The 22,187-nt window shown below is 49.3% G+C and overlaps 1 protein-coding gene across 3 annotated transcripts in view; it reads left to right on the top strand.

The window, feature by feature from the left end:
* Positions 1–22,187, top strand: part of rassf8 (Ras association domain family member 8) — a 74,304-nt gene that overhangs the window by 19,030 nt on the left and 33,087 nt on the right. Inside the window, exon 2 of one of the 3 annotated variants that reach the window (XM_033039437.1) lies at positions 5,186–5,262. The gene's annotated coding sequence lies outside the window, so the exon portion shown is untranslated. Of the gene's footprint in view, positions 1–5,185; positions 5,353–15,353; positions 15,795–22,187 lie in introns of those variants that run through there. The other 2 variants (XM_033039438.1, XM_033039441.1) reach the window with 2 other exon arrangements.

Genomic DNA, 22,187 nt, shown 5'->3' with positions numbered 1-22,187 from the left:
GGGGGTGGTGAAGAATTTTAATAAGTAGATATTTTATTTCCGTAATAGTGTCTGTGGTGCTCAGAGCAAGCTCCTGGGGGAGGAGGTTTCTGCAACATGACACCCATGTATAACGAAAGTGCAGCCAATATCACACAAGGAATTGCAATCAGGACAGGACATGTCGAGCACACTTGGAGACAAGTGCAGAAGAGTGTGGAACAAAACACTGTGTCCTTCAAATCGTTTCTAGGCATTGCTGAAGTATTGCTCAACCCTAAACTTAACCCAATAACTGCTGGTGCCATGAATGTAAAGGCACAGGCTGGAACAGATTGAAGGGGTTGCCAGCAGAGATGAAGAAGTCGTACTGGAGGCTAGTTACTTGTGAAAGCTGGGGGTGGATAAATAACTGTCCATTTCTGCTCAAACCTCCCCCCCCCCCCTACATGAGACACTTCCTGCAAACCAGTGCAAATCATCCCCACATTATTTAGTGGTTGGTAACGTTTGGGTGATTGGTTTGGTTTAGTTTAGAGATAGCGCGGAAACAGGCCCTTCGGCCCACCGAGTCGGCACCGACCAGTGATCCCTGGACACTAAAACAACCCCGCACACACCAGGGACAGTTTTCATCTATACCAAGCCAATTAGCCTACAAACGTCTTTGGAGTGTGGGAGGAAACCGGAGCACCCGGAGAAAACCCACGCGGTCACAGGGAGAACGTGCAAACTCCACACAGGCAGCACCGGCAGTCAGGATCGAACCCGGGTCTCTGGCGCTGTGAGGCAAAAACTCTACCACTATTTGGATAGCATCAAATCCAGAATGTTTTAAAAAGTTAGCATTTTGTGAATCATTCTTCTAAGGTTTTCCCTTTGTTTGTGAGCCATTCATGAAAAGGTTTACAGGGATACGGGCCTAACGCAGGCTTTCGTAATCTACTCTTCAGACCCTTGCTTGGTCTGGTGTGTGTTTGTCTTCAGATAAACAAATGTAGTCTGAAGAGGGGTCTTGACCTGTAACGTCACCCATTCCTTCTCTCCACGAATGCTGCCTGTCCCGCTGAGTTACTTCAGCTTTTTGTGTCTATCTTCAGTTTAAACCAGCATCTGCAGTTCCTTCCTGTGCATACCCATGTACACTGGTGAAACCAAAAATAAGATCTAAATATTTTATTTACTATATACATAATACACTCGGAATTGGGCAATGCAATGTTTCCCAATGTTGACAGCAACATTGCATTTTGCATTCACTGAAATATATAAAATATACATATCCCAATGCAGCTCACTGTGTGTATTCATTTATCTGAGAGTCTGATTCTTCTGGCATATTGGAGTTTGCTAGTGTTTGAATCAACAATTTGTATCGGGTTTGCTTGTGGGAAGTTGGATTTTCGGAGTTTTGTTTCCGGAGAGCAGATTAACAAAGTCTGGGTTAGGCCCGTATCCATGTAAACCTTTTCATGAATTGCTCATGAACAAGGGGAATACCTTAGAAGAATGATTCACAAAATGCTAACTTTTTAAAGCATTATTCTGGATTTGATGCTGTATAAATAGTGGAACGGTGGCGCAGTGGTAGAGTTGCTGCCTCACAGCGCCAGAGACCAGCGTTCGATCCCGACTACGGGTGTTGTCTTGTCTGTATGGAGTTTGTACATTCTCCCCGTGACCTGTGTGGGTTTTCTCCGAGTGCTTCAGTTTCCTCCCACATCCCAAAGAGGTACAGGGTTAATTGGCTTCTGTAAATTGCCCCTAGTGTGTAGGCCAGAACTAGTGTACGGGCGATCATTGTTTAAGAAAGAACTGCAGATTCTGGAAAAATCAAAAATGCTGGAGAAACTCAGCGGGTGAGGCAGCATCTATGGAGAGAAGGTTTAGGCGATGTTTCAGGTCGAGACGTCTCCATAGATGCTGCCTCACCCGCTGAGTTTCTCCAGCATTTTTGTCTACATACGGGTGATCATTGGTCGGCGTGGGCTGTGGGGCCTACTCCCACGCTGTATCATTACGCTAAACTCTGAGATATCTTTGCAACTTGTAGGGGGACACAACAGTGTTTCTTAAAACTTTTCTCTTTGTAACAAGAAACAACGTTTAATTTTAAATGAAACCTGCCATCCGAATTAATGCAAAAGTTCCATTTTGGGAATTGCATTTGGCAGAGGGAGTCACTCAGGCAAGGGTTGGCAAGGCGGTGCGGATCTTTGCCGACGACTGCTCGGTAACTGGTTTCCATTTTATTGTTGTATTTTGTGTGAAACTGAGACACAGCGTACCTCCATGTTTTTAGCGATTCGGGAACTGGAAATTTCCCCGAAAAAAATGTTTTTCGCAAACCACCACGGAAAAACTTGGGACACAGTATTAAAAAGATTGGCTCTTACAGAATTCATGTGAGGGAAACATAACTCAGTAAGCCCAATATGCCAAAGAAACCATCAATTTTGTCAAACGCACAAAATGCTGGAGTAACTCAGCGGGTCGGGCGACATCTCTGGAAAAACATGGATAGGTGAGGCTCCGGGTCGGGCTGATAGAAGGGGCGGGGGTGAGGAACTAGAAGCAAGAGATGTCCAGGACAAATCGGGGGGTCGGCAACAAATGACTGTGGGTAGGGTGGTTCCCTGATGGGCCGGTTGTTGTCTGGGTACCGTGTGATCCCAAGCGAAATTCATTGTTGCAAACTGTGGAACTATTTCATGGACTTTTAGTGGTGAAAGAGGGGGAGGGGGGGGAGAGAAGAAGCTCCATCTGCCCAGAGTTACTGGACCTCCGGCTGCTAACCATTGTTAACCCCAGGCAGCATTTCAGGAGAACATGGATAGGCGATGTTCTGGGTCGAGCCCCTTCTTCAGGCTGGCCGTGGTGGGGTGGAAGAAAGTTGGGTGAGAAAAGGTTGGAGGAGTCGGAGAACAAGTTCAACAAACACACACGTGCAAAATACTGAAGTAACTCAGCAGATCGGGCAACATCTCTGGAGAATGTGGATAGGAGATGTTTTGGATTGAGACCTTTCTTCGGCCTATCCACGTTCTCCGGAGATGTTGCCTGACCTGCTGAGTTATTCCAGCACTTTGTGTCCTATTGTATATTAACCAACATCTACGCCTTGGTTTTAGTTTTTTAGGTTAGTTTTAGAGATACAGTACAGCAGGGAAACAGGCCATACACGAGCACTATCCTATGGACAATTTTGAATTTTCACCGAAGCCGATTAACCTACAGAGGAAACCGTGGTCAGGATTGAACCCGGGTCTCTGACACTGTAATGGGCCTATCCCACTTGGGTGACTGCAGGGGCCCCTTCTTCCCCCCTCTCTCCCCCCCTCCCCACTCTTTTAAAGGACTTATCATACCCTGTGCTTTCACCGTCTTAATTACAGCGCCAACCTTCCTGTTCGTCGCGGTGTGTGATCTGGATGAGGGAATTGAAGGCAATATCTCCAAGTTTGCGGATGACACTAAGCTGGGGGGCAGGGTTAGCTGTGAGGAGGATGCTAGGAGACTGCAAGGTGACTTGGATAGGCTGGGTGAGTGGGCAAATGTTTGGCTGATGCAGTATAATGTGGATAAATGTGAGGTTATCCATTTTGGTGGCAAAAACAGGAAAGCAGACTATTATTTAAATGGTGGCCGATTAGGAAAAGGGGAGATGCAGCGAGACCTGGGTGTCATGGTACACCAGTCATTGAAAGTAGGCATGCAGGTGCAGCAGGCAGTGAAGAAAGCGAATGGTATGTTAGCTTTCATAGCAAAAGGATTTGAGTATAGGAGCAGGGAGGTTCTACTGCAGTTGTACAGGGTCTTGGTGAGACCACACCTGGAGTATTGCGTACAGTTTTGGTCTCCAAATTGAGGAAGGACATTATTGCCATAGAGGGAGTGCAGAGAAGGTTCACCAGACTGATTCCTGGGATGTCAGGACTGTCTTATGAAGAAAGACTGGATAGACTTGGTTTATACTCTCTAGAATTTAGGAGATTGAGAGGGGATTTATAGAAACTTACAAAATTCTTAAGGGGTTGGACAGGCTAGATGCAGGAAGATTGCTCCCGATGTTGGGGAAGTCCAGGACAAGGGGTCACAGCTTAAGGATAAGGGGGAAATCCTTTAAAACCGAGATGAGAAGAACTTTTTTCACACAGAGAGTGGTGAATCTCTGGAACTCTCTGCCACAGAGGGTAGTCGAGGCCAGTTCATTGGCTATATTTAAGAGGGAGTTAGATGTGGCCCTTGTGGCTAAGGGGATCAGAGGGTATGGAGAGAAGGCAGGTACGGGATACTGAGTTGGATGATCAGCCATGATCATATTGAATGGCGGTGCAGGCTCGAAGGGCCGAATGGCCTACTCCTGCACCTAATTTCTATGTTTCTATGTTTCTATGTGTCTGTATCACATTGGCTTTGTACTGTGTGAATTTCACTCAGACAGCGCCCCCCCCCCCCCCCCCCCCCCCCCGCTTGCCCCTGTCCCCCGCCTGTATAACGGGCTGGTGAAGGAAGCGATGTGTGTGTGTGTTCCATTCTGATAGTCGCCGTTCCAGTTGCCAGTTTTTCAGGCGACTGCCGGCAACTTGACAAGCCAGAAAAATCGCCTAAGTGGGACAGGCCCATCAGGCAGCAACTCTACCGCTGCGCCACCGTGCCACAAAAAGTTTTCCCAAGTGAAAATCCTTAGAATATAAAACAAACCGGTTGCAATAAGATTGGTTGGGTGGTTGGGAGGGGTGTGGGGGGTGGAAGGGAGAGAACCGAGTCCGAAGAAGGGTCTCGACCCGAAACGTCACCCATTCCTTCACTCCAGAGATGCTGCCTGTCCCAGCTGAGTTACTCCAGCATTTTGTGTCTATCGTCGGTTTAAACCAGCATCTGCAGTTCCTCCCTGCACAGACCATTTAGACCAGGTCTCTGGCAACAACTATGTAAGACAGCAACTCTATCGCTGTGCCGCCCAACTTGTCCGGGGTTGAAAGCAGGGAACTGGACTGCACTACTGGTCAAACACACGATGCACTTGTTGCATGACCCCGATTACACCCTCCAGGCTGCTCACCCCTGGCCGCGAACGCCTCTCCTGCCCCCACCCCTCCCTCCCTCCCAAATTCCTCATCCCAGTCGCACTATTTTTAGTCCGGCATGCGGAGTCTATTTTGATAAGAAGCAACTTGTAACATTCTCTCACTTTTGCCTTCAGGGTGCTTTGGATTCCGCCAGTCCCTCGGTTTGAAGAGCGGCTCACGTTTGCTATGCGGAGCAGCAGCTCCCGTACATGTAAGTGAAACGACAAAACCCCTGGAGGTGCCTGGAGAGAGACGCGAGAATGCCAGCCCGTGTGCGTACAGTCCCTGCGCACATTCACATGTATGTTTAACTCTGCTTTATCGTGAGTGTGTTGGTCTTCACAATCGTGATACGTAGACAGACTCAAACATCTATCCAGCTGTGGGGTGGGGGGGGGCACGGTGGTGCAGCGGTAGAGTTGCTGCCTTACAGCGTCAGAGACCCGGGTTCCATCCTGACCACGGGTGCTGTCTATACAGTGTTTGTATGTTCCCCCTCTGACCGTTTGGGCTTTCTCCAGGTGCTCTGGCTTCCTCCCATATCCCAATGTCCGTGCGGGTTTGTAGGTTAATTTGGCCTCTGTAAATTGCCCCTAGTGTGTAGGGAGTGGAACCGGTGTGACCAGGTGATTGCTGGTCAGCGTGGACTCGATGGGCCAAAGGGCCTGTTTCCAAGCCTTATTTATAACCCGAACTAAATTGCATTAATGTAGCAGTGCCTTCGTAACCTCTACGTCATTCGGCACGAGAGCTTTGAAGAGCAATGATTATTAGAACGGGCGGGCAGCCTTTAGACTTTAGAGATACAGCGTAGAAACTTCAGCTCACCGAGTCCGCGCCGACCAGCGATCTCTGCACACTAACACCCTAGGGACAATTTACATTTATACCAAGCCAATTAACCTGCAAATCTGTACATCTTTGGAGTGTGGGAGGAAACCGGAGCACCAGAGAAAACCCACGCAGGTCGCGAGGAAAATGTTCAAACTGTACAGACAGCACCCGTAGTCAGAGAAGCCGGGTCTCTGGCGCTGTGAGGCAGCAACACTACCCGTTGTGCCACTGTGCACAGTGGGCAGGTTTATCCATGCTGGTACTGTTTGATCGGGCGGTAGAGAGTGGCGAGGATCCCAGGGATCTTTGCCGCCCTTTAGATTGGTCTCGGGAATGCCGTGGATTTTGGCCTAAGTCTCGGTGTTGGTGTTTCTGGAGTGGGTCTTGCACCAACCATCTTCTGGCTGCCCATCGTGAGTGTTCCCAACTCGAGTGACAGACACTGATACACCCTGCCCCCTGTCCCCCAGTCCCCCATCAGTGTTGCTGCCACCCACCCACCCGCCCAGGCAGGCAGGACGTCCCATCAAATCCACTATTACAGATAGGTGCACACTTCACTATGGATGTTATTAATGTGAGCCTGTGTGTGGCGTAGAGCAAACGGAGTACAGTCCAGCACATGAATGGACTCTTCCGCTCACAATTACAGTGCCGAACATGATGCCACATTAATCTCATCTCCTCCACCTGCACCTCCTCCATTTCTGCACTTGCACGTTCCTATCTAAAAGCCGCTTAAACACAACTATTGTTTCTACAGTTGTATTGTCCTGGGCCCTTACGGCATGTGTGCGTGTGTCTGCCCGCCCGCATATCCGTCCGTCCGCCCTGGCCCTGGAACCGTGTGTGTGTGTGTGTGTGCCTGTGTACGCGTTAGTGTGTGTGTGTGTGTGCTTCTGTAGATGGGACATGTTGGTCGGCGTGGGCAAGTGTAGATGGGACATGTTGGTCAGCGTGGGCAAGTGTAGATGGGACATGTTGGTCGGCGTGGGCAAGTGTAGATGGGACATGTTGGTCGGCGTCGGCAAGTTGGGCTGAAGGACCTGTTTCCACGCTGTATGACTCTAACTCTCAACAGCTTTATTAGCTAGCGTTTGTCAGCCATGGGATTAGTGCTGTGATTGAAGAGGGTTTGATGAACTCAGCGGGTGGAACTCGGGGAGTCGAGCAGTATTTGTGGGAGGGGGAGAGAGAGAGAGAGAGAGCACATTTAGTGTCGAAACCCTGCATCAGGACAGAGTCCCATTGATGAGCAAGGATGGGGGGTTGAGACCATTAGGGTCAAACTGCTGACCGCACATGACTAACTCTGAAGATAACGCATCACTTCTCTGAATCTGTGCACTGTCCCAAGTGGTTTGATCATTGCTTTGGAACAGGGAGTTCATATTAGTGATGGGGAGTGTAATCGGAAAGGAATGTTAGTTTTGATGACTCAAACTGTTTGAGGAAGATGCAGTGAAGTCAAGTATGTTCCCCTGTCAGTCGCAGTGGACATAGGAATGAGTATGAGATGCTTCCACTTGTGGGAGAGTAGGACCAGTGGCCACAGCCTCAGAGTAAAAGGACGTACCTCTCGAAAGGAGATGAGTAGGAATGTATTTTGTCACAGGGTGGTGAATCTGTGGAATTCATTGCCACTGACAGCTGTGGAGGCCAGTAGGTATTTTTACGGTGGTGATTGCTAGATACTTTATTAATACGAGTGTCAGGGGTTATGGGGAGAAGGCAGGAGAATGGGGTGAGGGGGGAAAGATAGGTCAGGCATGATTGAATGGTGGAGGAGACCTGATGGGCCGAATGGCCTAATTCTCTTGGAACTTATGAACAAATGAAGTTATGAGTATGCTTTTACGGCCTGCATCGTGTATAATCCAGCGCAGCAGACACCAGGAACTGCAGATCCTGGTTTGCACCAGAACTGGTCTGCAAAAAAAAACTGCGTGCTGGTGTAACTCAGCGGGACAAACAATGATTTTGGTCGAGGCCCTTCCTCAAACTGATAGTAGAAGGGGGGGGGGGAGGGAGGACAAGGCTGCAAGAGAGGCGAGGGCACGACAAAGCTTGGCAAGTTCTATCCTGACTTCGGCCGCTGTCTTTGCATGTGGAGTTTGCACGTTCTCCACGTGACCGCGTGGGTTTTCTCCGGGTGCCCTGGTTTCCTCCCACATCCCGAAGAAATGCAGGTTTGTGTGTTAATTGGTCCTCTGCAAAATGCCGCTAGTGTGCAGGGAGTGGATGAGAAAGCGGGAAAACATGGAACTGGTGTGAACGGGATTCGGTGGGCCGAAGGGCCTGTTTCCACGCTGTATTTGCAAAACTAAATAAAACAAACGTTTGGAAGCCTGGAGTGGAGAAGCCTGGGGGATTAATCGTCTCAAAGTAAGATTTCAGACATTTACCAGACTGTAAGCCGCCCTAACTCAAGTGGCCTGATTACATGATCAACATTCAGTTCTGCTAATGTTCTGCCAGAACTCCACTTTCAATGCTGTCCAAAAGTACATTCCCAGACATCGAGGGTACGCAGTCTATGGACTGCACACTGAATTCCTCGCTGAACTGCACTCATTTGGGTGATCGCTGGTCGGCATGGACTCGGTGGGCCGAAGGGCCTGTTTCCATGCTGTGCCTCTAAACTAAACAGTCGAAGCCCCAGTTGCGTGGTGACAAATGTGGCTGGCATCTGCTCCATGGGCTGGCTCGGAGTCTGACCATCTTCTGTAGAATTTACTTTGGACTTTAGAGATACAGCGCGGAAACAGGCCCTTCGGCCGACTGAGTCCGCACCGACCAGTGACCACCCTGTGCATGAGCGTTATCCCACACACAGTCAGGACAATTTACAATCTTTACCGAGGACAATTAACCTACAAACCTGTACATCTTTGAAGTGTGGGAGGAAACTGGAGCACCCGGAGAAAACCCACACAGTCACTTGGAGGACGTACAAACTCCGTACAGACAGCACCCGTAGTCAGGATCAAACTGGGAACACTACCGTTGCACCACTGTGCTGTCCCCAAAGGGTCTTGACCTGAAACGTCACTTATCCACATTGTCCAGAGATGCTGCCTGACTCGCTGAGTGACTCCAGCACTCTGTGTGTTAACCTGCAGCATCTGCGGTTGGCTGTTGCTGCAGGTCGGTGTACTGATTGATGCTTTATGCACTAATTGCATTTGCAACACTTGAAGGAGACTCTGGGACATGACACACAATCGTGGCCCTGTAGATGGGTTGCACTTTTGAGTTGTAAAAGCCTGGCTTTGGACTGAAGCCCACCCCCGAGACCTTTGGCTGTTAACTTGTCTGAGCCCTTGCAAAGGCCTGATTTATTTGAAGTGTTGTTACAAAGAGCGTGCTGGTAATCGGCTGCCACGGCATGACTAATACACGGCAAGACACATCGTGTTAAAAAGAGCCTGCTGCTGCTGTTCCGAGCGTCCGACTTGGATCACAGACAGAGGCCTTGGAACGCTGACATCCCACACCCCACAGCCCTGTCTCTGAAATCCCACTCGGATCAAGAGGATGCAGGGTGGTGCTCACACAATGGCGGCCTGGCCAAGCTGGCCATCCGCGAGTCACGGCGCCAGGCGGAAGAGGGCTCTTCCGGGGTTACGTCCGCGCCCGGGTGGTACTTGTGAGGGACGACGCGCTGTCCACGGGCTTCCTGGTGGTTTCCGGGACTGCTGGGCACCGCGGGGGGTGGAAGGCGTTCCCAATAAGGATGGTGATATAGTTGTATATTAGTTTATTTAGTATATTTGTTGGACGTATTATGGTGCTGGGTTTTGTTTTGATTTATTTCGTACCGTACATATTATTGGAAATAATTGATTAACATATTTTTGGTAAAAAGTAAGAGCATGATGGGCTTAACACAGTCGCTGAAACAGCCATTGTAGGCCCCATCGGCTGGGATGAGGGAGATGGCACGCTGCTGGCAGTTCAAGCTTGCACCGAGATTTATTTCCCGTAGGTCTTGGAATACTGTGTACCAGCGCAGACACGGATGTTACACACACCTTATGAAGGAGTGTTAGTGTGCGGGGATCGCTGGTCGGCGCGGACTCGGTGGGCCGAAGGGCCTGTTTCTGCTCTGTATCTCCAAACTAAACTGAGCCAAAGCAGGCTGCCGGAGCCTACGTTCGATCCTGGCCTTGGAGATCCTGACCTTTAGAGATATAGCATGGAACCAGGCCCTTCGGCCCACCGAGTCCGCACCAGCCAGCAATCACCCGTGCACCAGCGCTATCTGGGGGACAATTTACAATTTTACCCAAAGCCCGAGCCAATTAACCTAAAAAGCTGCACGTCTTTGGAGTGTGGGAGGAAACCGGAGGAAATTACGCGGTTGTGGGAAGAACGTACAAACTCCGCGCACAAACAGCACCCGTAGTCAGGATCGAACTGGTGTCTCTGGTGCTGTGAGGCAGTTTAATTTTAGTTTTTTTGGGATCCAGCACACTATAACTGAGAATGCATGAGTCCAGCAGTGTCGCCTGCCCTCTGCAAGGTGAAGCCTTCTGCCTCCAAATGCTAGACCCCCTCATTAAATGCAACAATTCTTAATGAGAGGTGGCCTGAAAATGAACAGTGGAGGCAGGCACTGCAGGTGCTGCTTTACACCAAAGACAAGACACAAAGTGCTGGAGTAACTCAGCGGGACAGGCAGCAACTCTGGAGGGAAGGAATGGGTGATGTTTCGGGTCGAGACCCTTCCTCACACTTGCTGCCCTGCTAGTTATCACTCCCGTCAGTGTAGATGGGTGCCAGTAACACGCAGATACGATAGTGGCATTTAGGAGGTTTCAGGATAGGCGCATGGATATGGAGGGATATGGATTTGACTGCAAGTCAAGCAGCACCTCTGGGAAATGTGTAGGGGAACCGCAGATGCTGGTATTAACCAAAGGCAGACACATACGGGTGTTAGATAGACCAGCCATGTCTTAATGGCGGAGTTGACTCGATAGGTCGAATGGCCTAATTCTGCTCCCATCACTTATGGTCTTATGATAAAGCTGGAGTAACTCATCGGGTCAGGCAGCATCTCTGGAGAAAAGGAATGGGGTGACGTTTCGGGCTGAGACCCTTCTTCAGACCGAGGGTGCAGGGGGGAGATGGAGCCTAGAGGTACGCGCCAACACCGATGACCATGGAAAGGTGGAGCCCACAGTGGTCCATTGTGGGCTGTGGAAGAGGTGGGAACAACGGGAGAGAAGGATGCAAACAGTGGAGTTGGCGGGACGACTAGGGTGGGGGAGGGGAGAGTCGAGGTGGGAATGCAGGCGGCACTTGATGAAACTGTCTTTGCCCATTGCCCGTGGCAGCAGGAGTTTTGGCTACAGTCTCCTCGTTGGGGGAGAGGCGGGGAGGAGTATTTGGGGCAGGCGGCACGCGCTAATAACATAAATACGTGACTCGCACTGATTACTAAACGAGCCACTGCGTGACATGGGTTGGGATTAGATGGGCAGCTGCTTTATGTTGGATTAGCCTGTGTTTTGAGCGTCTGAGACTTTACAGTAGGATTGTCTGGTGCAGTGATTAACTGGTAGTATCGATTCATTTGGCCATGCACCCCAACTGTTTGTCCATCCATATTTATTGAATGCCAAGCCATTGAATAGCTGTGCTACCCCCTCCCCTGCCTGGTGTGATTAGTTTAGTTTAGTTTAGAGATGCAATGTGGAAACAGGCCCTTCAGTTTCCTCCCACATTCCAAAGACGTGCAGGCTTGTTGGTTAATTGGCTTCGGTAAATTGTCCCTAGAGGGTAGGATAGTGCTCATGTACAAGCGATCGCTGGTTGGCACGGACTTGGTGGGCCGAAGGGCTTGTTTCCAACTAAACTAAACTAAACCACAGATGCTGGTTTAACAACAACAGACACAAAGCGCTGGAGTAACTCAGCGGGTCAGGCATCATCTCTGGAGAACATGGATGGATGATGTTTCGGGTCACACTGAAGAAAGGTCCCGACCTGAAACGCCACCTATCCACTTTCTCCAGAGATGCTGCCTGACCTGCTGAGTTACTCCAGCACTTTGTGTGTTACTTTGGCAATAGCAAAAGACACGGGGATAACGTGCAAACTCCACACAACCAGCACCTAAGGAATGAAATTGGTGAAGAGAGCTCTGAAAACAGTTTGAATCTTCCAGATATTGGGGAGAAGGCAGGGGGATGGGGCTGGGAGGAAGAGATAGATCAGCCATGATTGAATGGTGGAGTAGTCTTGATGGGCCGAATGCTGCTCCTATCACTTGTGACCACATTACCTAGTGTTTGGATGTCAGAGACCCAGATTTGATCCTGACTATGGGTGCTGTCTGTACAGAGTTTATACCTTCTCCCAGTGACCACGTGGGTTTTCTCCGGGTGCTCAGGTTTCCTCCCACACTTCAAAGACGTACAGGTTTTGTGCGTTAAGTGGTTTAGGCAAGAATTGTAAATTGTCCCTAGCGTGTAGGATAGAGTTAGTGTCAGGTGATCGCTGGTCGGCACGGACTCGGTGGGCCAAAGGGCATATTTTCTCACTGTATCTCGAAACTAAACTAAATTTATATATAGGATCGGAACAGCACCTTATATTTTGCTTGGGTAGCTTAAACCCCAGCGGTATGAACATTGACTTCTCTAACTTCAAGTAACCCTTGCTTTCCCACTCTCTCCATCCCCTCCCCCTTCCCAGTTCTCCCACCAGTCTTACTGTCTCCGACTACATTCTATCTCTGTCCCACCCACTCCCCTGACATCAGTCTGAAGAAGGGTCTCGACCCGAAACGTCACCCCTTCCTTTTCTCCACAGATGCTGCCTGCCCCACTGAGTTACTTCAGCATTTTGTGTCCATCTTAAACTAAACTAAAACATGGATAGGCGCTGTTTCGGGTCTGACTGAAGAAGGGTCCCGATCCGAAACGTCATCTATCCATGTTCTCCAGAGATGCTGAACTAATGTTGATCGTGTGGGGGGCAAGTTGGGCCAAAGGGGCCTGCGTTTCTGTGTAACTCCACGACTCTACGGTGATGGTCGACTCTCTGTCTTGCCCAGTTGCGTGTGGATGTGCCATTACACCATGCAGCTGACCGCATTGCATGATGATATTGCAGGTGCATGGTGCAGCTTACATGCTGAAGCATCTTGCCACGGCTGCCCTTTGGATAACCCTGTGCCAGAGATCGTCACGTCTACCCTGTTGATCTTCCAGATAGCCACGCTTTCTTGTCGCATTGTGAAGAGATTACTGAAGTAGACAGTTAAATCTGATTAACCAACCCAGGGTCCAATCGGCGACTGGATTACACGGCTTTAACCAAGTCTCGAGTGACTTATTTCTGTGCAGTCGTTGCAAATCGTGGTGACCTATTTTTGCGAATGATTGAGTCGTTTGTGTTTCCGTACTCTATTCTCACCGGTGTCAATCTGGCCCTTGAAAGCTCCCTAAATCTCTCCGCTCGCGATAAGATGGCTGTTTGTGACCCTCGTGATCCTGGCAGCGTGCGGTGTAAAGTTATTTGGAGCCCACGGTGCGGAACTAGATTGGAGACGGCGGCACGGTGGCGCAGCGGCAGAGTTGCAGTCTTGCAACACCAGAGACCCAGCCTCGATCCTGACTACAAGCAGGTTTGTAGGTTAATTGGCTGAGGCGAAAAAAATCTCAAATTGCCCCTAGTGTGTAGGATAGTTCTACTGTACGGTGGGGGGGGAGGGGGGACTCGATGGGCCGAAGGGTCAGTTTCCGCGCTGTATCACCAAAGTCTAAAGTGAAGAGGAGAGAGCAGGGATGGTGACAGCTTTTTCTTCCCAACTCGGGCAGCTGGCCTTGGAAATGAATGTTTTTTTTCTTCATTGTCGGTAGAGTTGACCCAATCTGTGTAGCTGAGAATGGGACACAAGGGGTGGTTGTGGAGTCAGGCAGCATGGAAACAGGCCCTGTGGTCCTAGCTGCCCATGACAACCAAGATGCCCCATCTACACTATGTTTGCCCCATATCCCCTCTAAACCTGCCCTATCCGTAGATGGGTGCTGCCAAGTGACCAACTCCAAAGGGCATTTCAGAGTCACCCAAGCTGATGTACTTACTGGCGTTGCATATGGACTGGCCCAAGATGGACGCTTTCCTTCCGCAAAGGGTCTCTCTGAACCAAGTTGTGTCTCTGTTCTTAAAAAGAAATGCTTGCTTCCTGGCCCCCTCTTGGCCACTTTATTTCCAGACCTCGGGCACACCGGACTCTTTTTTGTGTAGGAAGGAACTGCAGACGCTGGTTTAAGATAGACTCAAAAAGCTGGAGTAGCTCAGTGGGACAGGCAGCATCTCTGGAGAGAATGGTTTGAGGTCCTTCTTCAGACTGAGAGTTGGAGGGGAAGGGAAACGAGAGATATAGATGGTGATGTAGAGAGAGATATAGAACAAATGCATGAAAGATAGAGACACACAGCATGGAAACAGGCCCCTGGCCCAACTTGCCCTCTCTGACCAACATGTCCCATCTACACTAGTCCCACCTACCTGCAGCCCATATCCCTCCAAATGGGGTGTGTGGGTGTGTGTGTGTCTGTGTGTGTGTGTGTGTGTGTGTGTCTCTGTGTGTGTGTCTCTGTGTGTGTCTGTGTGTGTCTGTGTGTGTGTGTGTGTGTGTATCTGTGTGTGTGTGTGTCTCTGTGTGTGTGTGTGTGTGTGTGTGTGTGTGCGTGTGTGTGTGTGTCTCGGTGTATGTGTGTCTGTGTCTGTGTGTGTGTGTGTGTCTGTGTCTGTGTGTGTGTGTGTGTCTCTGTGTGTCACTGTGTCTGTCTCTGTGTGTGCGTCTGTGTCTGTGTGTGTGTCTCTGTGTGTGTGTGTGTGTGTCTCGGTGTGTGTGTGTGTGTGTGTGTGTGTGTGTGTGTGTGTGTGTGTCTCTGTGTGTGTGTGTGTGTGTGTGTGTGTGTCTCGGTGTGTGTATGTGTCTGTGTGTGTGTGTGTGTGTCTGTGTGTGTGTGTGTGTCTGTGTGTGTCTGTGTGTGTGTGTCTTTGAGTGTGCGCGTGTGTCTCTCTCTCACACTAATCTAATAGTTTGGCTGTGAGATTAGTTCATGGCTGTGAGGTCCCCAAGTGTTTCAATCCGCTTGCAGTTCAGAGAGGAAGTGTTTGCAAAGCTTTTTTTCCCCAAACTGTGGATTGCAGCAGCAACACTTACCCGTGTGTTTGCCGAACTTAAGTTCAGACCCAGTTAATTAACTGGCATTTGCTGCTTTTTCTGCTAATCCACACGGGCCAATTGTGGCAAAGGCTCTATCCACACAGAAAGGCTTTAACCACGGGCCTCGACTCTGGGACTGACTCCCTTGAGTTTTAAGTGTGGGTTTCCAAGGAACGGTGTTCCAGAAATCTGGAGCTGGAGTCTGTATTCCCGTTACCCTTGCCGTCTTTTCTTTATTTCTGCAATCTTTCTTAAATCCCCCCCCCACCCCTCCCCTCCCCTCCCCACCCCCTCCTCTTCCCCAACCCACACCGACGGAACCAGATGTCGGGTCGAGAGACTGAGTAGCGGGAATAAGCTGAGTTAGTGTCGGACTTCCAGAGCTGGTCGCTACGGTGGAGGGAGCTGTGTTAGGGCGAAACTCGAGGAGCCCAACATCTGTTTTTTTTTTTTTAAATAAGAATAAAAAACATCTGGAGCAGATGGGCTACACCCAAGAATGCGCAGAGAAGGAAATGGACCGGGTTTTCATTCTTATTTTGTTTCGGGATTTGTAAGCTGCAGGGGGAGGGAGAGAGAGGGGCAGCCCGCGCTGGTGTTGAAATCAGGTCTGGAGTTTGGAAATCGTTGCCTAGCCATTCCAGCGGCTGAACTGGTCTAGACTTTGACGGAACGAAGCTGACAATCTGTGGACAGCAGTAGCCGTACGCTTGAACGTAAGTAGGTTGGGGGTCTTTTTGTCTCTCGAACGCTAGAGGTCAAGGGGAGACCCGATAGAACTCCTCAAAAGTAGGCGAAGCGTGGATATGGTCGACATTCAGAACCTGCTAGACACAGAATGCTGGAGCAACTCAGCGGGCGAGGCAGCATCTCTGGAGAGAAGGAGTGGGTGACATTATCCCTTCTCTCCAGAGATGCTGCCTCACCCGCTGAGTTACTCCAGCATTTTGCGTCTACCTTCGATTTTATCCGGCGCCTGCAGTTCTTTCTTGCACAGTCCGAAATCTGGTGTCGGGGCTTATGGGGAGAAGGCAGGAGAATGGGGTTAGGAGGGAGTGTCTATCTGATCAGCCATGATTGAATGGCGGAGTGGACTTGATGGGCCGAATGGCCGAATTCTGCTCCTATCGCCTTTTTCCCCCTGGGTGGAAATGTCATAAACATGAGGAAGCAAAGCCTTACTGTGATAGGGGGGGGAAAGTTTAAAGGAGATATGTTGGAGAAGTTGTTTTTTTTTGAATGGGTGGTGGTGGAGGTAGATACGATAGTGGCATTCAAGAGGTTTTTAGTTGGCCCATTCCTTCTCTCCACAGATGCTGCCTCACCCGCTGAGTTACTCCAGCATTTTGTGTCTACCTTTGATTTAGCCCAGCATCTGCAGTTCTTTCTTACACATAATGGACATACAGTCCATTCATTGTACCTGCAATACACAATGTTCGTTTAGCAGTCCTCTCTATCTGGCAATGGTTCCTGCATCTGTCAGTAATTACCTCATTTGAAAGCGTTTTTCAACCTCCTGCGCGACTTCCCGTATCCTGGTCGAGTTTCCTTTAGGAAAGGCTTGCCAGAGGCTGTTGCTGCTGTGTGTGACTGCCCAATGGTAGGTGTTGCTCAACCATCTTTTCAGTTTAGTTTAGAGATATACGGCGCGGAAAAAGGCCCTTCGTTCACCGAGTCTACACCGACCAGACTAGCACTGCTCTAGGGACAATTTACAATTTTACCGAAGCCAATGAACCTACAAGCCTGCGCGTCTTTAGAGTGCGGGAGGAAACCGAAGATCTTGGCGAGAACCCACGCAGGTCACGGGGAGAGCGTCCCTACAGACAGCGCCCGAAGTCTGGGTCGAATCAGGATCTCTGGCGCTGTAAGGCAGGAACTCTACCGCTGCGCCACCGTGCCGCACAATCTCTGCTCAGAACCACATCCGGCCACACTCTCAGTTTGAATTTCCTCCCGTTTTATGCCACCCGCCGTTCGGCTTTAAAAAATCCGCACCACGTTTTGGCTTGCGTTTTTACCGATTGACCAAACTGGAGAGGCTCTCTGCAGAATGGTTCACATTGGGATGAAGTTGTGTTGGTGACCATCGCAAAGGCAGGACCCATTTGCAATCCTCTCACTGATTGACTGCGCACGCGGGCCCCGTGGTCCCGACTCACGGCCGCGGGGCCCGCGACCCATTGCAGGAGCCGTCCTTGCGCACCTTCCGGTAGAAGGTGAGCGCCCTCTATCCCTTTTCGCCTGTGGGTTTACGAGTTTTGGCTGCCGCATTTCGACGGCCTACTCGTTTTCCTACCTCCGGTTCTGGGGGGGAGGGGGGGGGGGGTCCTGTGGTGTCACCTGGTGCTCAGACCACTAACTGTCGAACCCTCTTCAGTAGTTACGAGGACTGCCACGTGACGTCAGGTGTTAATAGGAGTGTTCTGCTACATCAGCAGATCTTACCTAGAGATTGTTGGTCAACAGGCAGCTGAGCTCAAGACAACAGCAGCAGCAATGACTCAATATGTTAGAGTCCCAAACGCACATGTATATTAAACTTATCTTGCTAATAAAGTAACCGTTCGATCACGAAGTTCGGACTCGCTACAGTCTGCCCTTAAGTTTTGATTAATTGCATTTGTGAGGATAACTCCATTTGGCCTCTAAACATCACCCATTCCTTCTCTCCAGAGATGCTGCCTCACCCGCTGTGTTACTCCAGCATTTTGTGTCTACCTTGGATTTTAACCAGCATCTGCAGTTCTTTCTTACACGAGTTACTCCAGCGCTTTGTTTTTGTTTGCGACAGCAGTTGTGTTTTTCTAACCCCCCCCTCCCCCCCACTGAAGCACAACAAGCTTTTCTTCACCTTGGCAAGGCCCAAAGCTGTTCACCTCAAAGGAGTGCAGTTCGGCGAGGAATTCAGTGTGTGTTCCATAGACTGCGTACCCTCGATGTCTGGGAATGTACTTTTGGACAGCATTGAAAGTGGAGTTCTGGCAGAACATTAGGAGATCTGAACGTTGATCATGTAACCAAGCCGCTTGAGTTAGGGAGGCTTACAGTCTGGTAAACGTCTGAAATCTTACTTTGAGACGATTATTCCCCCAGGCTTTTCCATCCAGGCTTCCAAACGTTTGTTTTGTTTAGTTTTGGAAATACAGAGTGGAAACGGGCCCTTCGGCCCACCGAGTCCACGCTGACTATCCCATTCACACCAGTTCCATGTTATCCCGCATTCTCATCCACTCCCTGCACACCAGGGGCATTTTACAGAGGGCCAATTAACACACAAACCCGCACGACTTTTGGACTCGAGAAAAACCAGGGCACCCGGAGGAAACCCCTGCGGTCACAGGGAGAACGTGTGAATTCCACACACAGACAGCACCCGAGGTCAGGATCGAACCCAGGCTCACCGGCGCTGTGAGGCGGCAGCTCTACCTACTGTGTCACTGTGCCACATATAATTTTATTCCACATTTTTAAAATATGTACGTATCTCTTTGGGATGTATGAACTTTACTGCCAGGGAACACGCCTGAAGTTAAACACACAAGCTGCTGGAGGAACTCAGCGGGTCAGGCAGTATTTGTGGAGGACAGACAGGGTTTTTGGGTTTGGGCCTTTCTTTAAGGCTGGGTTTTTGGGTTTGGGCCTTTCTTTAAGGCTGCCAGTACATTTGAAGTTGTTATGTTGTTAAGCATAAGCACGTGGATAAGGCGCAACTAATGGCCAGCTCGGTGGCCCAGCGGTAGAGTTGCTGCCACAGCGTCAGAGACCCGGGTTCCATCCTGACCTTAGGTGCTGTTTGTGCGGAGTCTGTACGTTCTCCCCGTGACCTGCGCGGGTTTTGTCCGAGATCTTCCGTTTCCTCCCGCACTCCAAAGGTGTACAGGTTTGTAGGTTAATTGGCTTGGGTATAATTGTAAATTGGCCCTGGTGTGTGTAGGATAGTGTTGGTGTACGGGATCGCGGGTCGGGTCCACCATCGATCAGCCGTTTGCACTAATTCTATGCCATCCCACTTTCTCATCCACTTCTGACACAAGAGGCAATTTAGAACCTACACCAACCAACACTCCACATACTCTAGCACTATCCTACACATTAGGGGCAATTTACAATTTAACATTAGCCAATTAACCTACAAACATCTTTGGTGTGTGGGAGGAAACTGAAGCACCCGGGGAAAACCCACTGGGGGAACGTACAAACTCCGTACAGACAGCACCCGTAGTCAGGGTTGATCCCATGTCCCTGGTACTGTGAGGTAGCAACTCCACTGCTATGCCACTGAGGAATGCTGAGGAATTTATCTTGGGGGGTTCAGGAGGTTTAGGAGGACTCCCCTGGCCATCAACATTCTCGGGGCTGTGAGAGTTGCAGGAACCATCAACGTGGGCTTAAGGGCCTGTTTCCACGCTGTATCTCCAAACTAACCTAAACTTGGAATATAGAAAGATACAGACCATTATCAGGCCCTCTTTGCCACGATGTCAATGCCAGGTGTTTAAGCCATTGTAATATGTTATTCAGATCACTACGATTCATAAGTGATAGGAGAACAATTAGGCCATTCGGCCCATCAAGTCTTCTCCACCATTCAATCATGGCTGATCTATCTCACCCTCTTAACCCCATTCTCCTGCCTTCTCCCTATAACCTCAGATCAAGTACCTGCCTTAAAAATATCGACTTCCAATCCAATATCCATTGGACTCTACAGCCTCCTGTGGCAATGAATTCCACATAATAATTGCAGCTATGTGTGTATAATTCAATTAAGATGGGGAAAATAATTTTATTTAATGTCCCTCCTTCCAATTTCTACCACTGGTTGTTACTCACTAAAATTGTTTGTCTTCCATTCAAAGTTTAATAATAGTCTGTGTGTCATAACCAGTCATCATATCACTTGGGCACCAACTGTGTTGGGAGGTTTTCCACTATATTTCTTTAGTAGATCGGGTGTGTTTTGCATCATTCACTGATGAATTGATTGGGAGATGCTGTATACACTGTCAAAGGGTTTAACATGACGTATTTACCGCAGCTATTTTCAGGCATTTTTTACAGATACCAGCAGTGTTTTCTTTGTGAGGACATGGTGTATCAGAATCTGCTAAAATTGAATGTCATTCAGCGCAACGGCACAGCTGGTAGAGCTGCTGCCTCACAGCGCCAGATACCCGGGTTCAATCCTCACCTCGGGTGCTGTCTGTGTGTGTGTGTGTGTTTTGCATGTTCTCCCCATGACCACGTGGGTTTCCTCCAGGCGCTCTGGTTTCCTCCCACGTCCCAAAGACGTGCGGGTTTGTAGATTAATTGGCCCTTTGCCAATTGCCGCTAGTACATAGGGAGTGGGTGAGAAAGTTGGATAACCGGAGAACTTGTCTCGACAACAATTTACTTTGCTCAAACCAAGTATGAATGTTGTGTCAGCAGTAATCTGTCATTCTGTGGTGGGCGTTGGCCAGAAGATTGAAAACATTAAAAAAAAAAAAAAAGAAACATAGAAAATAGGTGCAGGAGGAGGCCCTTCGAGCCAGAACTGCCATTCATTGTGATCATGGCTGATCATCCATAATCAGTAACCCGTGCCTGCCTTCTCCCCATATCCCTTGATTCCACTATCCCCGAGAGCTCTATCTAACTCTCTTTTAAATTCATACAATGAATTTGCCTCCACTGTGGCAGAGTATTCCACAAATTCACAACTCTCTGGGTGAAAGGAGAGAATTGTCAATGCAGAAAGATTATTCGCCTGAAAAATCCAAATGAAACCCTGCAATGCTGGAAATCTATAATATTATTAACATGTGGTAAATCAACCACATTTATTTCTTTAAATTACGCTGTAGAGTTATAGATTCATTCAGTGTGGAATCGGGCCCTTCAAGATTCAAGAGAGTGTATTGTCATGTGTCCCAGATAGGACAATGAAATTCTTGCTTTGCTTCAGCACAACAGAACATAGTAGGCATGAATAAATACAGAACAGATCAGTGTGTCCATATACCGATAGTTTTGTTTGAGTTGAGTTTAATAGCCTGATGGCTGTGGGGAAGCAGCTATTCCTGAACCTGGATGTTGCAGATTTCATGCTCCTGTACCTGCCTGAAGGCAGCGGGGAGATGAGTGAGCGGCCAGGATGGTACGGGTCCTTGATAATGTTGGCAGCCTTTTTGAGGCAGTGACTGAGATAGATCCCCTCGATGGTAGGGAGGTCAGAGCCGATGATGGACTGGGCAGTGTTTACAACTTTTTGCAGTCTTTACCGCTCCTGGGCGCTCAAGTTGCCGAACCAAGCCACGATGCAACCAGTCAGCATGCTCTCTACTGTGCACCTTGGCCCTTCGGCTCAACATGCCCACACTGACCAACATGTCCCATCTACACTAGTTGCAACTGCCTGCGTTTGGCCCTTATCCCTCTACACCTGTCCTATCCATTTACCTTTTAGTTTAGTTGAGAGATACAGCGCGGAAATAAGTCCTTCGGCCCACCGAGTCCGCGCCGAACAGCGATCCCCGCACATTAGCACGACCGTACACTAGGGACAATTTACATTTACACCAAGCCAATTAACCTACAAACCTGTAAGTCTTTGGAGTGTGGGAGGGAACCGAAATTCTCTGAGAAAACTCACGCAGGTCACGGGGAGAACGTACAAATCCCGTACAAAGAGGAAGATGACTGAACTTTTATTGTCTTCCCTCACAGTGGGAAACGTTGTGGGGATGTTCGTGTTAAATTCTATCGTGTGTTGTGTTCTTTTTATTCGTATGGCTGTATAAAACCCAACCCAAATCTCACTGTACCAATTGGTGCATGTGACAATAAATGTAACTTGAACTTGAACAGACAGCACCCGTAATCAGGATCGAACACGGGTCTCTGTCGCTGTAAGACAGCAGCTCTACCGCTGCGCCACCGTGCCACCCTGTCTAAACGTCTAAATGTTTCCTAAACATCTTAATGCTTCTTAAACGGCTGGCATTGGAGTGGAATACCTGGGGAGGAAATTGCCCGAACATTTGTGCCTTGTTTGCCCTTAAGCGAGAATGAGTCAAGAATTTGAATATCAAAGGCTCCTTAATGGTTTGTTGTCAAAGTAC

Source organism: Amblyraja radiata, chromosome 21 (genome assembly GCF_010909765.2).
Source record: "Amblyraja radiata isolate CabotCenter1 chromosome 21, sAmbRad1.1.pri, whole genome shotgun sequence".
Classification (NCBI taxonomy): Eukaryota; Metazoa; Chordata; class Chondrichthyes; order Rajiformes; family Rajidae; genus Amblyraja; species Amblyraja radiata.
Note: the sequence above shows the minus strand (reverse complement) of the source record. Positions and strands in the feature narration are given on the sequence as shown.